The sequence below is a fragment of the Mustela erminea genome, chromosome 16 (assembly GCF_009829155.1).
Source record: "Mustela erminea isolate mMusErm1 chromosome 16, mMusErm1.Pri, whole genome shotgun sequence".
Classification (NCBI taxonomy): domain Eukaryota; kingdom Metazoa; phylum Chordata; class Mammalia; order Carnivora; family Mustelidae; genus Mustela; species Mustela erminea.
Genome location: NC_045629.1, coordinates 26,002,871 through 26,015,712, shown reverse-complemented (window position 1 = coordinate 26,015,712; position 12,842 = coordinate 26,002,871).

Sequence of the window (12,842 nt, the reverse complement as noted above, 5' to 3'; positions counted from 1 at the left end):
TGAATTATCTTCTGTTAATTAAAATATGTCCCAATAAGTATGATACCCATAATCTGTGGGTCTTCTACTTAAATCAGACTTAGGTCATTCAGCTTTTATACTAAACACACAAGAAATTTGAAAAACTTGACAGAGCACCTCTGCTTAGGCATGGGAAAAGGAGCACTGGAGTAGCGTTTATTATTATCTCTAACTTAGTAGTTCGGTAATGCTGTCATTATAGGAGATACATAGTTAAGCCTTCAGCTTAGGTCTTTGAGACTGGTTTAATATGGACCAGTTTTTCTGGAACCTGCCAAGAACATAAGCAACCAAGATCTATAAAAGTAATTTTTCCTCATAGAAGACCTAACATTGTACTTTGCAGCTTACTGAAAGCAATTAAATATATTAATTGCATATATTTTAGTAACTTCTCAAGACATACTGGTACATATTTTAGTATAGAAGATTATCAAGTACAAGAATTATATTCTGCTACTTGCTGACAAATAATGTCAAAAACCTAAATAATAATCTTAAAGGTCAAAGTGACAACTAGAATAAAATTTAACTTTGACCAGTTTTAGTAGGTTACTTTATGTATGAGATCCAGAAGTAGCCTTAAGTTTAAAATACTGAAATAGAACTGAAAGGTTAGGAAAAACTGTATATCTTGCGGCAAATGATACTTGCATGTTAATAAAGGCTCTTGACTGAAAGGTTTGATGAACACTTGGTGTTTGATCTTTTTAACTTTAATTTTTTCGTTCTCCTGAGAATTCATGAAACTACTTGCTTCAGGACATCTTGCCATATGATTTAATAGCAAGAATTTTTATTTGGTTAAATTAAAGAGATCATTTTATATAGCGTTGAAAACAGTTTTCTGACACTTGGTAATTAGTTTACTTGCCAAATTATGGGCAAATCTGCCCAACCTTTTTTTTCTACACACAAACTATTACCACAAAATTCTGTTTTATTCAGTTAATATTTTGTTTCTATACTAAGATTACTTTATGATTTTTAGGTTGGTTATCTTTCATGTAATTATTGACAAACGACAGTCTCCTTACTTTTGAAGTCTTCTTGATACCAAGAAATACAAATTCAGGGGCACCTGGGTGGCTCAGTGGGTTAAAGCCTCTGCCTTCGGCTCAGGTCATGGTCCCAGCGTCCTGGGATCGAGCCCTGCATCAGGCTCTCTGCTCAGCAGGGAGCCTGCTTCCTCCTCTCACTGTCTGCCTGGCTCTCTGCCTACTTGTGATCTCTATCTGTCAAATAAATAAAATCTTTAAAAAAAAATACAAATTCAGCTCATGTTAAAAGAAGTACATTTAGAGACATCTTGCAGTGCATGGAATGGTCGTCTTAGTGTGAGCCGTATTGCTAAATTTACCAATTCTTTCAAAATAGTTCAAATATTCTGAGAATTAATATAAAACTGCTGTTATGGGTGCCTGAGTGGCTCAGTGGGTTAAGCCTCTGCCTTTGGCTTAGGTCATGATCTCAGAGTCCTGGGATTGAGTTCCACACCGGGCTCTCAGCTTGGCAAGGAGCCTGCTTCCTCCTCTCTCTCTGCCTGCCTCTCTGCCTATATGTGATCTCTGTCAAATAAATAAATAAAATCTTTAAAAAAAAAAAACTGCTGTTAAAGACTTATGGGTGTTTAACCCTAGAAATTCCTGTCTATATAATTTTCTATAAATAAATTTCATACAACTTAACGAAGTTTGGATGTATCCAGACTTAGTAGTGCTAAGTTGAGCTTTTGATTGGTTATCTCTGAGTTTGATAAAACATTTAAGATCTAGAAATCAGTAAATGCCGTTGACTTTTATATTGCATTTTATTTGCAATATATAAATATGTTTTAATTCCAGTCATATATGTGCCAAGATTTTACAATTCTATTAAGTTAAACTCAAATATTGTACCTAATGATTTCTTGGTTTAAGCAAATATTTATTAACTCAGAAGTGTTTTTGGTATGGTAGAGCACAAAACTGGGAGTTAAAGTCTGGAATCTTATGTTAATTAGCCATGTGATCTTGAACAAATTACTGGGCCTTAATTTCATATTTAGAAAATTAGGAGACTACACATTAATTGGGTGATAATGTTTACCACATTAACTTTTTTAATGAGCAAACAAGATTGTGGATATTGCTTAAATCCAAGATTGCAAACAATACAGATGATAAGATTAGGATTACAAGTGAGAGAAAATGGCTTTGTTGTTACATCTCTTAAAACTAAATTTCAGTTTTGCTGGGTTTTTTTTTTTTTTAGTTTTGCTGCTTTTGATTATTAAATACCGTACATCAGTACTACATATATTAATTAGAATTAATTCAGAATCCTTATAGTTTTCCATTGCCTGCTACATAAAATCCAATTTTAGTTCTGGTTATCAATAATTGTTAATATAAAGGGAATATTGGCTGTTTTCAAACCAGTATTATGTAATGCAAGCTCAACCCAAAACTCATTTTTCATTCATACCCTAAATCAGTAATTTACGTTGAAACAGATACATGTGTAAATTACTTACTTCATGTATTTCTAGGTTAAAACAAGTTTCCCCCCTCCAATGCCCTGTTGGAATATTGTTTCCTTCCTCCACATTCCCTTAATTGGTCCCTCCGTGCCCCTAAGTCATTTGCAAATACTTTCTTTTAACAGTTCTATGATTTTAGCTTTTGCATTTAGGCCTTTGATTTTAAGTTAAATTTCGTATATGGTGTGAGGTAATGATCCAGCCTCATTCTTTCTTATGTGGGCATCCCAGTACCATTTGTTATTCTTGGGGCGCCTGGGTGGCTCAGTGGGTTAAGCCGCTGCCTTCGGCTCAGGTCATGATCCCAGAGTCCTGGGATCGAGCCCCGCATCGGGCTCTCTGCTCAGCAGGGAGCCTGCTTCCTCCTCTCTCTCTCTCTGCCTGCCTCTCTGCCTACTTGTGATCTATGTCTGTCAAATAAAATAAATAAATAAAATATTTATTAAAAAAGAGAGAGAGAGACTATTCTTTTCCCTATTTATTTATTTATTTATTTTTAAAGATTTTATTTATTTATTTGACAGAGAGAGATCACAAGTAGGCAGAGAGAGAGGAGGAAGCAGGCTCCCTGCTGAGCAGAGAGCCCGATGCGGGACTCGATCCCAGGACCCTGAGATCACGACCTGAGCCGAAGGCAGCGGCTTAACCCACTGAGCCACCCAGGCGCCCCTCTTTTCCCCATTTAATGGCCTTGGTACCCTTGTTGAATATTTTAAAGTTGCTTTAAGATAGAACTTTCATCAAAACTTAATCATCAAATTGTTCTATAAGTTTTGTGTTAGTTGTTACTCTTAAATAGGACCCAGGGGCATCAGAATTAGATTACTTTACCCCTCTGTAGTATGAGATGCTTACAGTCATTTTTAATATAAAAGTGTCTTACAGTATTTACCTAGATATAAGTTTATATGTTAAGGCCTTTATTTGTGGTAAGATCTATTGCTTCATTAGAGAAGCATGTATATGATGATAGCTTAGGATATGAAAAATTCGAATTTCATGACTTTATTCAATCAGAATGGTCTAAAATCTTTTAATCAGCCTTTTACATCATGAAGTAAGGCTTGTGATTAATTATGTCTATGCATATCAACTGCTCTAGTTCCACTGTTGGATTTTTTGTAATATATCACTAGGATTTTTAACTATAAGGCATGTTAAGTTTTGATGCAGATTTACCAAATATATTTTACTTTTTGAGTCAGTGTAGTGTCATTTCTGTGAATCCCAGGTCAAGTATAATTTTGAATTGGAAAGTACATTTTCTTCAGATTTTCTTCAGACATTTTTTGTCTTTCCATAATTCATCCATTTTTGAAAATGCATGTTTCTTTAGTTTCTTACAGCCATCATTTGGATCAACCAATATGTTGCCTTTTGCCATTTGGTTTTTATTTTGATGAAGAACTAAGACTAAACTTACAGTCCACGAAAGTCACAAGCTAATTTATGGTGAGGTTCTAGATTCAGATTATAGTTCAAATTAGAATAAACAAGCTGCTTAGATGCTAGACATGACCTATGACAGCTACATCCAGAAAAGGAAGTCATGGTTGTTAGAATATTGACATAAACAGAATATTGAAATGGCAGCATTGAGATAGGGAGTTAATGCATGAGGTGTGCCTATGAAATAGTAAATGCTTAAATATATAACATTTCTATCCAAATGAACATTATCCTTCACTTAGGGCTATTGTTGCTCAAAATGTTTCCAGATTTTAGAGCTTATAATAAGTGTTCTTTTGAATAAGCTCATTAGTGTGAGATGCTTTTCTTTAAATGTTTTGCAATAGCCAGTAAATGTTTTTTGGTGTGTTTTTGTTTTGTTTAATCTAAACTTACTGAATAAAGGTAAATGGCCAGGCTCGTTCTGGAAGAAGGTGTATAACTAGAAGAATTAGAGTAGCTTTCTCATGTAGCCACTAATCTGGTTTAGGTATCATGGCATGTCACAAAAACCAAAAAGAAGAATGTAGCAGCATCAAAGTTGTAATTCAAATGGGTTTTATAAAATTGCTCACTTACAATTTAGCACATCTCTGTTACTTTGCTCAAAGTAGACAGGGTTTAAGCATCGTGCTTGCAACATTTTGGAATGTTGTTTTTTTCCAACATCATATTGAAAGACTATTCCTGTTCTGGGCAAGAACAGCTCTATCTGGTAAAGTACCATACCATTTTTTAACACTGAAGTTACTCTAATGAAAACCTATTCCTAAAGATTTGAATCCAGGAAGTTTCACTGACTAGGGAAATGGCTATACTAAAGTTATAAAAGGCCAAAAGCTTCTGAAACTAAAACAATTTATGTTATTTGTTTTTTAATGCAACTGTTAACATTCTTTTCCTAGTGGCAATTTTTGCCTTATGCACATCTTCTAAAAACTAGATTGTAAAACAGTAGGAATGAAGGGGGAGAATTATTTTATTTTTTAGGGGTGTTACTCTGTTATCTTTCCTGGTACCCAGCACAGTACCTTTACACTGCAAGCATTCAATAAATGTTGAGTTGAAGCAAACCCGCTGGTGTGTAAAGGTAGTGTCTCAGTCATGTTCCACTGCAACCCTAAGTTTTATGTCTTAATTACGGATATGTAATTATTGAAATAAAAGATTAGTCTGAGACCAACTGGAGATATCTGCACATCATCTAGTCCGCCACTTGCAGGGAAGAGTACTGAATGGAAAGGAAGGAAAGCTTGGTTCAAGAACATTGTTAATGATCCAGCTTCTTGATGTTCTCCCATGAAAAATAATAGTCTCTGAATAAACATTCTAAAGAAGATACAGAAATAACCAACAATAAATGCAAACCTCATGTCATAAGTCTTTAGGGAAATAACAAACCACAATAAGATACTTATGATAGCTATTTTTTAAAAGAACAAAAATAAATGTTGGCCCAAATATTGGCCCAAACTTAAAAAGTTGCAGGTGTGAACATAAAATGTAACCGCTGCTATAGAAAACAGTTTGGCACTTCAAAAAATTAAAAGGAGGGGTTCCAGTTCAAGATGGTGATGTTGAAGATTGAACTCACCTCCTCCAGAGAGCATGCCAGATTACATCTCTTAACAGAACAATTGCTCCTGAGGAAGAACAGGCTGAACAGCTACTGAAAAACAAAGAATAGCAAGAGAAATGGAGACATGCCACAGTTCAAAAGAGTAACTGGTATATCCAGGTAGCCAGCAAAAGTCACCAAACAGACATAATCTGCATAGGGGACACCATACACAAGACCATCGCTTCAACTTAGGAGAAGTAGCCATTTCACCAATTGACAGAAATAAAAAGAAAATCAAGCAAATGGAGAGTTCCAAAAGAAAGAATAAAAACTAAGAAAAAGAAAATGGAACAGACAAGCAAAATGCCTGATAAGGAATTTAAAATCACAAAGATACTGAGTTGGAGAAAATAATTGGAGAACTCAGTGAGACCTTCAATAAAGAGATAGAAAATATTAAACAGAATCAAAGTTGAAGAATACAATAAGTAAAAAACACACTAGAGAGAATCAACACTAGATCAGAAGATGCAAAAGAACATATCAGGATCTGAAAGAGAATAATAGCATGCAAACTGAACAGGAAAAAGAGAAAAAAAATGAGAATAACTTAAGAGATCTCTTGGACAACATCAATCAAACAAACATTTGTATTATAGGGGTCCCAGAAGAAGAGAGAGAGAGAAAGGTGTAGAAAATTTATTTGAACAAATAACTGTAAAATTTCCTAACCTAGGATAGGAAAAAGACATCCAAGTCCAAGAAGCACAGAAAGTTCAAACAAGATATAGAGACTCCTAAAAGCAGAAAGAAAACAAAAAAGGGGGCACATGAGTGGCTCAGTGGGTTAAAGCCTCTGCCTTCAGCTCTGGTCATGATCCCAGGGTCCTGGGATCAAGCCCCACATCAGGCTTCCGGCTCAGTGGTGAGCCTGCTTCCTCCTCTCTCTCTGCCTGCCTCTCTGCCTACTTGTGATCTCTGTCTGTCAAATAAATAAAATCTTTAAAAAGAAAGAGAGAGAGAGAGAGAGAGAAAACAAAAAGAATCAAAAGCAAAGAAAAAAAGTTACCTACAAGGGAAAACTTATAAGACTATCAGTTGATTTTTTTAGCAGAAACTGCAAGCCATAAGAGAGGGACATGATATATTCAAAGTTCTGGAAGGAAAAAATTAACAACAAGAATACTCAATAAGGTTGTCACTCAAATACGAAGGAGAGATAAAGATTTTCCCAGACAAACAAAAGATAAAGGAGTTTATCACCATAAAACTAACCTTACAAAAAAAAAAAAAAAACTAACAAAAAAATGGGACTTCTTTAAGTGGAAAAGAAATGGCCATAATTAGGGGTGCCTGGGTGACTCAGTAGGTTAAAGCCTCTGTCTTTGGCTCAGGTCATGATCCAAGGGTCCTCGGATCGAGCCCCACATCAGGCTGTCTGCTCAGCTGGGAGCCTGCTTCCCCCTCTTTCTCTGCCTACTTATAATTGCTGTCTGTCAAATAAATAAAATCTTTTTAAAAAATGTAAAATGTGACAAAAATACACATAAAGTATGGGGAAAGAGGTAAAAAAAGGAAGATAGAGGGGGAAAGAATATTTTTTTCCCTTTTTTAAAAAAAAATGTGTTTGGACTTAATGACCATTGAATTAATATGGACTGTTATTTACTTAGTATATTTTATATGGACCTCATGATAACCACAAACCTGTGACAGATACACAAAAAATAAAGAAAAAAAAAGCCAAACAAAACACTGCAGATACTCCTCAATCACAAAGAGAACAAAGAACTACAAAAACAACCAGAAAACAAGTTTTTAAAATAGCAATAAGTACATGCCTAAATGTAAATGGCCTAATGTAAATGACCTAACTGATACAATCAAAAGACACAGAGTGGCAGAAAGGCTAAAAGAAAACAACACCCATCTACATGTTCCTAGAAGAGACTCTCTTCAGACCTAAAGATGCACACAGACTAAAGGTGAAGGGATGGAAAAACATTCACCACGCAAATGGAAACAAAGCCAGGGCAGCAATACCTTTATCAGACAAAATAGACTTTAAATTTTTTTTTTTTAAAGATTTTATTTATTTAGTCAGAGAGAGAGAGCAAGAGTGAGCACAGGCAGACAGAGTGGAAGGCACAGTCAGAGGGAGAAGCAGGCTCCCCGCAGAGCAAGGAGCCCGATGTGGGACTCGATCCCAGGACGCCGGGATCATGACCTGAGCCGAAGGCAGCTGCTTAACCAACTGAGCCACCCAGGCGTCCCCAAAATAGACTTTAAAACAAAGACTGTAACAAGAGACAAAGAAGGGCATTACATTATGGTAAAGGAATCAAGCCAACAAGAGGATATAACAATTGTAAATATCTACACACCCAACACTGGGAACACCTAAATACACAAGGCAAATATTAATAAACATAAAGAGAGAAACTGACAGTAATGCAATAATAGTAAGGGACTTTACTACTCCACTCACATCAATGATAGGTCATCCAGACAGAAAATCAATAAGGAAACAATGTCTTTAAATGACACACTGGATCAGATGGGCATAACAGATATATAGAAAACATTACATCCAAAAACAACAGAATACACATTCTTTTCAAGGGCACATGGAACATTCTCCAGAATAGATCACATATTAGGCCATAAAACAAGATTCAATAAATTTGAGAAGACTGAATCATACCAGGCTTCTCTTCCAATGAAAATAGCATGAAACTAGAAATAATTCACAAGAAAAACAGTGGAAAAATCACAAACTGATACTAAACAACCAACAGGTAAATGAAGCAATCAAAGAAATTTAAAAAAAAAAAAAATACATGGACACAAGTGAAAATAAAAACAAAATGGTCCAAAATCTCTGGGACACAGTGAAAGCAGTTCTAAGAGGTAAGTTTACAGCAGTTCAGGTCTGCCTCAAAAAACAAGAAAAAACTCAAACAGGTGTGCCTGGCTGGCCATGTCATCAGAGCATGCAACTATTGATCTTGAGGTTGTGGGTTCCAGCCCTGTGTTGGGTGTAGAGATTACTTAAAATTAGTTTCTTTAAAAAAAAAAAAAAAAAAAAAAAGACAAAGCTCAACCTCAACTGTGCCTAAAGGAACTAGAAAAAGAATAAACAAAACACAGGGTAACTAGAAGAAAGGAAAGAACAAAGGTCAGGACAGAAATAAATAAAATAGAGACTAGAAAAGCCATAGAAAAATAAAGATAAAATAGAAAAAGATAAAATTGACTAACCCTTAGCCAGACTCATCAAGAAAAAAAGAGAGGGGGCATGTGAGTGGCTCAGATGGTTAAGCATCTGCCTTCAGCTCAGGTCATGATCTTAGGGTCCTGGGAATAGCTCTGTGTCAGGCTCCCTGCTCAGTGGGGACTCTGCTTCCTCTCCCTCTGCCTCTCCCCTCTGCTCATGTTTGTGTGTGCTTGTGCTCTTTCTCTCTCAAATGAATAAATAAAATCTTTAAAATAAAAAAAAAGAAAAAAGAGAAAGGATTTAAATAAATAAAATCAGGAAAGAGAGAGAAGTAACAACTAACAAAAATACAAAGGATTATAAGAGAATACTATGAAAAATTTTTTTAAAAATGGATAAATTCGTAGAAACACAATCTTCCAAAACTGAAACAGGAAGAAATAGAAAATCTTTTTTTTTTAATTTTTATTTATTGTTTGAATTTCTTTTCACTGTTCCAGAATTCATTGTTTATGCACCACACCCAGTGCTCCATGCAGTATGTGCTCTCCATAATACACACCACCAGACTCACCCAACCTCCCACACCCCGCCCCTCCAAAACCCTCAGATTGTTTTTCAGAGTCTCTCATGGTTGTCTTCCCCTCCAATGTCCCCCAACTCCCTTCTCCTCTCCATCTCCCCATGTCCTCCGTGTTATTTCTTATGCTCCACAAATAAGCAAAACCATATGATAATTGACTCTGCTTGACTTATTTCACTCAGCATAATCTCTTCTAGTCCCGTCCTTGTTGATACAAAAGTTGGGTATTCGTCCTTCTGATGGAGGCATAATACTCCATAGTGTATATGACCACATCTTCCTTATCCATTCGTCCGTTGAAGGGCATCTTGGTTCTTTCCACAGTTTGGCGACTGTGGCATTGCTGCTATGAACATTAGGGTACAGATGGCCCTTCTTTTCACTACATCTGTATCTTTGGGGTAAATACCCAGCAGTGCAATTGCAGGGTCATAGGGAAGCTCTATTTGCAAAGGAAATAGAAAATCTTAACAACAAATTACAAGTAATGAAATTGAATTGGTCATTTAAAAACTATCAAAAAATAAAAGTCCAGGACCACACAGATTCTCAAGTGAATCCTACCAGACATTTAAAGAAGAGTTAAAACTTACTCTCCTAAGGGGTGGCTGGGTGGCTCAGATGGTTCAGCGTCTGACTTTAGCTCAGGTCATGATCCCAGGGTCCTGGGGTTGAGCCCCACATTGAGCTCCCTGCTGAGCGCAGAACCTGCTTCTCCCCACTCCTTCTGACATTCCCTCCACTTGTGCTCTCTGGCTCTGTCTATATCTCTATCAAATAAATAAATAAATAAATCTTAAAACACAAACAACAACAAAAAAACAACTATTCTCTTCAAACTATTCCAAAACAGAAGAGGAAGGGAAGATTCCAAATGCATTCCATAAGACCAGAATTACCCTTTTAGCAAAACCAAAGACGCACACTCACAAAAAAACTATTGGCCAAAATCCCTGATGTACATGCAAAACTCCTCAAAAAAATATTAGCTAACCACATATAATAATATATTAAAAAGATTATTCACCATGATTGGTGAAACTTATTCTTGGGATATAAGGAAGGTTGCAAATCACTGTCATATACCACATCAACAAAAGGATAAAATCTTATGATCTCAATAAATGCAAACAAAACAAAACAAAACAAATAAACAAACAAACAAAAAAACACCAGTTAACAAGATTCAACATCCACTCATGACAAAAACAACAAAATAAAGTTAGAAGGAACACACCTCAACATAATAAAGGTCATATATGAAAACCCCACAGTAAACATGATACTCAATGGGGGAATATTGAGAGCTTTCCCTCTGAGGTAAGGAACAAGACAAGAATGTCTATTCTTACCACTTTGATTCAACATAGTACTAGATATCCTAGCCATAGTAATTAGATAAGAAAAAGAAATAAGAGGCATCCATATTGGTAAAGAAGAAGTTAAATTGTCACTTCTTATGCCTCTCCCTCTATTTCTCCCCCTGCTCACTCTGTATCTCAAATAAATAAATGAATAAAATCTTTTTAAAAAACGTATACAATTCTAAAGAAGCCAAACAACATCAAAACTAGCAAACAATCCAATTAAAAACTGGTCAGGGGACCTGAGTAGACATATAGACATACAGATGGCCAACAGACATATGAAAAATTCTCAATATCACTAAGCATCAGGGAAATGCAAATCAAAACCACAATGAGATACCACTTCACACCTGTTAGGATAACTAAAATCAAGAAGACAAGAAACAACAAATGTTGGCAAGGATGTGCAGAAAAAGGAAACTTTGTGCATTGTTGGTGGGAATGTAAATTGCTATAGCCACTGTGGGAAACAGAATCAGAGTTTCCTCAAAAAATTAAAAATAGAAATATGACTGCACTACCCGGGTAGTGCAGTCAGTTGAGTGTCCAACTCTTGGTTTTGGCTCAGATTGTGATCTCAGGGTTGTGAGACGTAGCTCCACATCAGGTTCTGTGTGGAGTTTGCTTAAAATTCTCTTTTCCTCTCCCTTTGCACCTCCCCCTCCAAAATATATAAATAAACTTAAAAAAATAAAAATAGAGGGGCACCTGGTTGTCTCAGTGGCTTAAAGCCTCTGCCTTTGGCTCAGGTCTTGATCCCAGGGTCCTAAGATCAAGCCCCACACCGGGCTCTCTGCTTAGCGGGGAGCCTGCTTCCCTTCCTCTCTCTCTGCCTGCCTTTCTGCCTACCTGTGATCTCTGTCTAAGTAAATAAAATCTTTAAAAAATAAATAAATAAAAATAAAAAATAAATAATAAAAATAAAAATAGAAATACCATATGATCTAGTAATTGCACTATTAATTATTTACCCAGCAAAAACAAAAACAGAAGTTATACCTACCCCTGTTTATTGAAGCATTATTTATAATATCCAAGAAATGGAAACAATCTAAGTGTTCATCAATAGACAGATGGATAAGGAAAATGTGGTACACACACAATGGAATATTACTCAGCTATAAAAAAAAGGTTGAGATCATGTCATTTGAGACAACACTGATGGACCTAGAGTTTATTATGCGAGGTGAAATAAGACTGAGAAAGACAAATACCTACCATATGACTCCACCCATAAATGGAATCTTTAAAAAAGGAATAAACAAATCAGAACTATAAATACAGAGAACAAATTGATGGTTGCCAGAAGGAAGGCAGGTAAGAGGTTGGGCAAAATGGGTGAAGAGCAGCAAGAGATATAGGCCTCCATTTATGGGATATACAAGTTATCAGAATAAAAAGCACAGCATAAGGAATATAGTCAATGATTTTGTAATGGTGATATAATAGGACAGATGGTAACTACACTTGTGGTGAACAAAGCATAATGTATAAACTTGCCAAATCACTAAATTGTACACCTGAAACTAATGTAACATTTTGTGTCACCTATATTTAAATTTTAAAAACTGTTTTAAAAGTTAAACAGAATTATCATATGACTCAGGATTTACACTCCTAGATAAATACTCAAAATTTCTAATGAAATTTTAAACATCAAAATAGCTAGCTGAAGGGGAAAAAATAGTTATGATTACAAGACACTCTTACAAAAAAGAGTAAAATTTTTTGAGGGGCAACTATTTATCTTAAGGAAATTCATAGCCTCGATTATATATGACAGAATGAGAAAAAAAATAAAGCATTAAATTTAAAAAATTTGAAAAAAATGCCAAGGAAAGTAGGATGAAAGAATTAACAAAATTATGGGATGCCGGGGTGGCTCAGTCGGTTGAGTGGCTGCCTTGGCTCAGGTCATGATCCCGGAGTCCTGGGATCGAGTCCCGCATTAGGCTCCTTGCTCCGGGGTGGGGGGGTCCTGCTTCTCCCTCTGCCTCTGCCTGCCACTCTGCCTGCTTGTGCTCTCTCTCGCTCTCTGACAAATAAGTAAATAAAATCTTAAAAAAAAAAGAATTAACAAAACTAGAAACAGAAAATAAGAATTAGTAGATTATAAGGACATT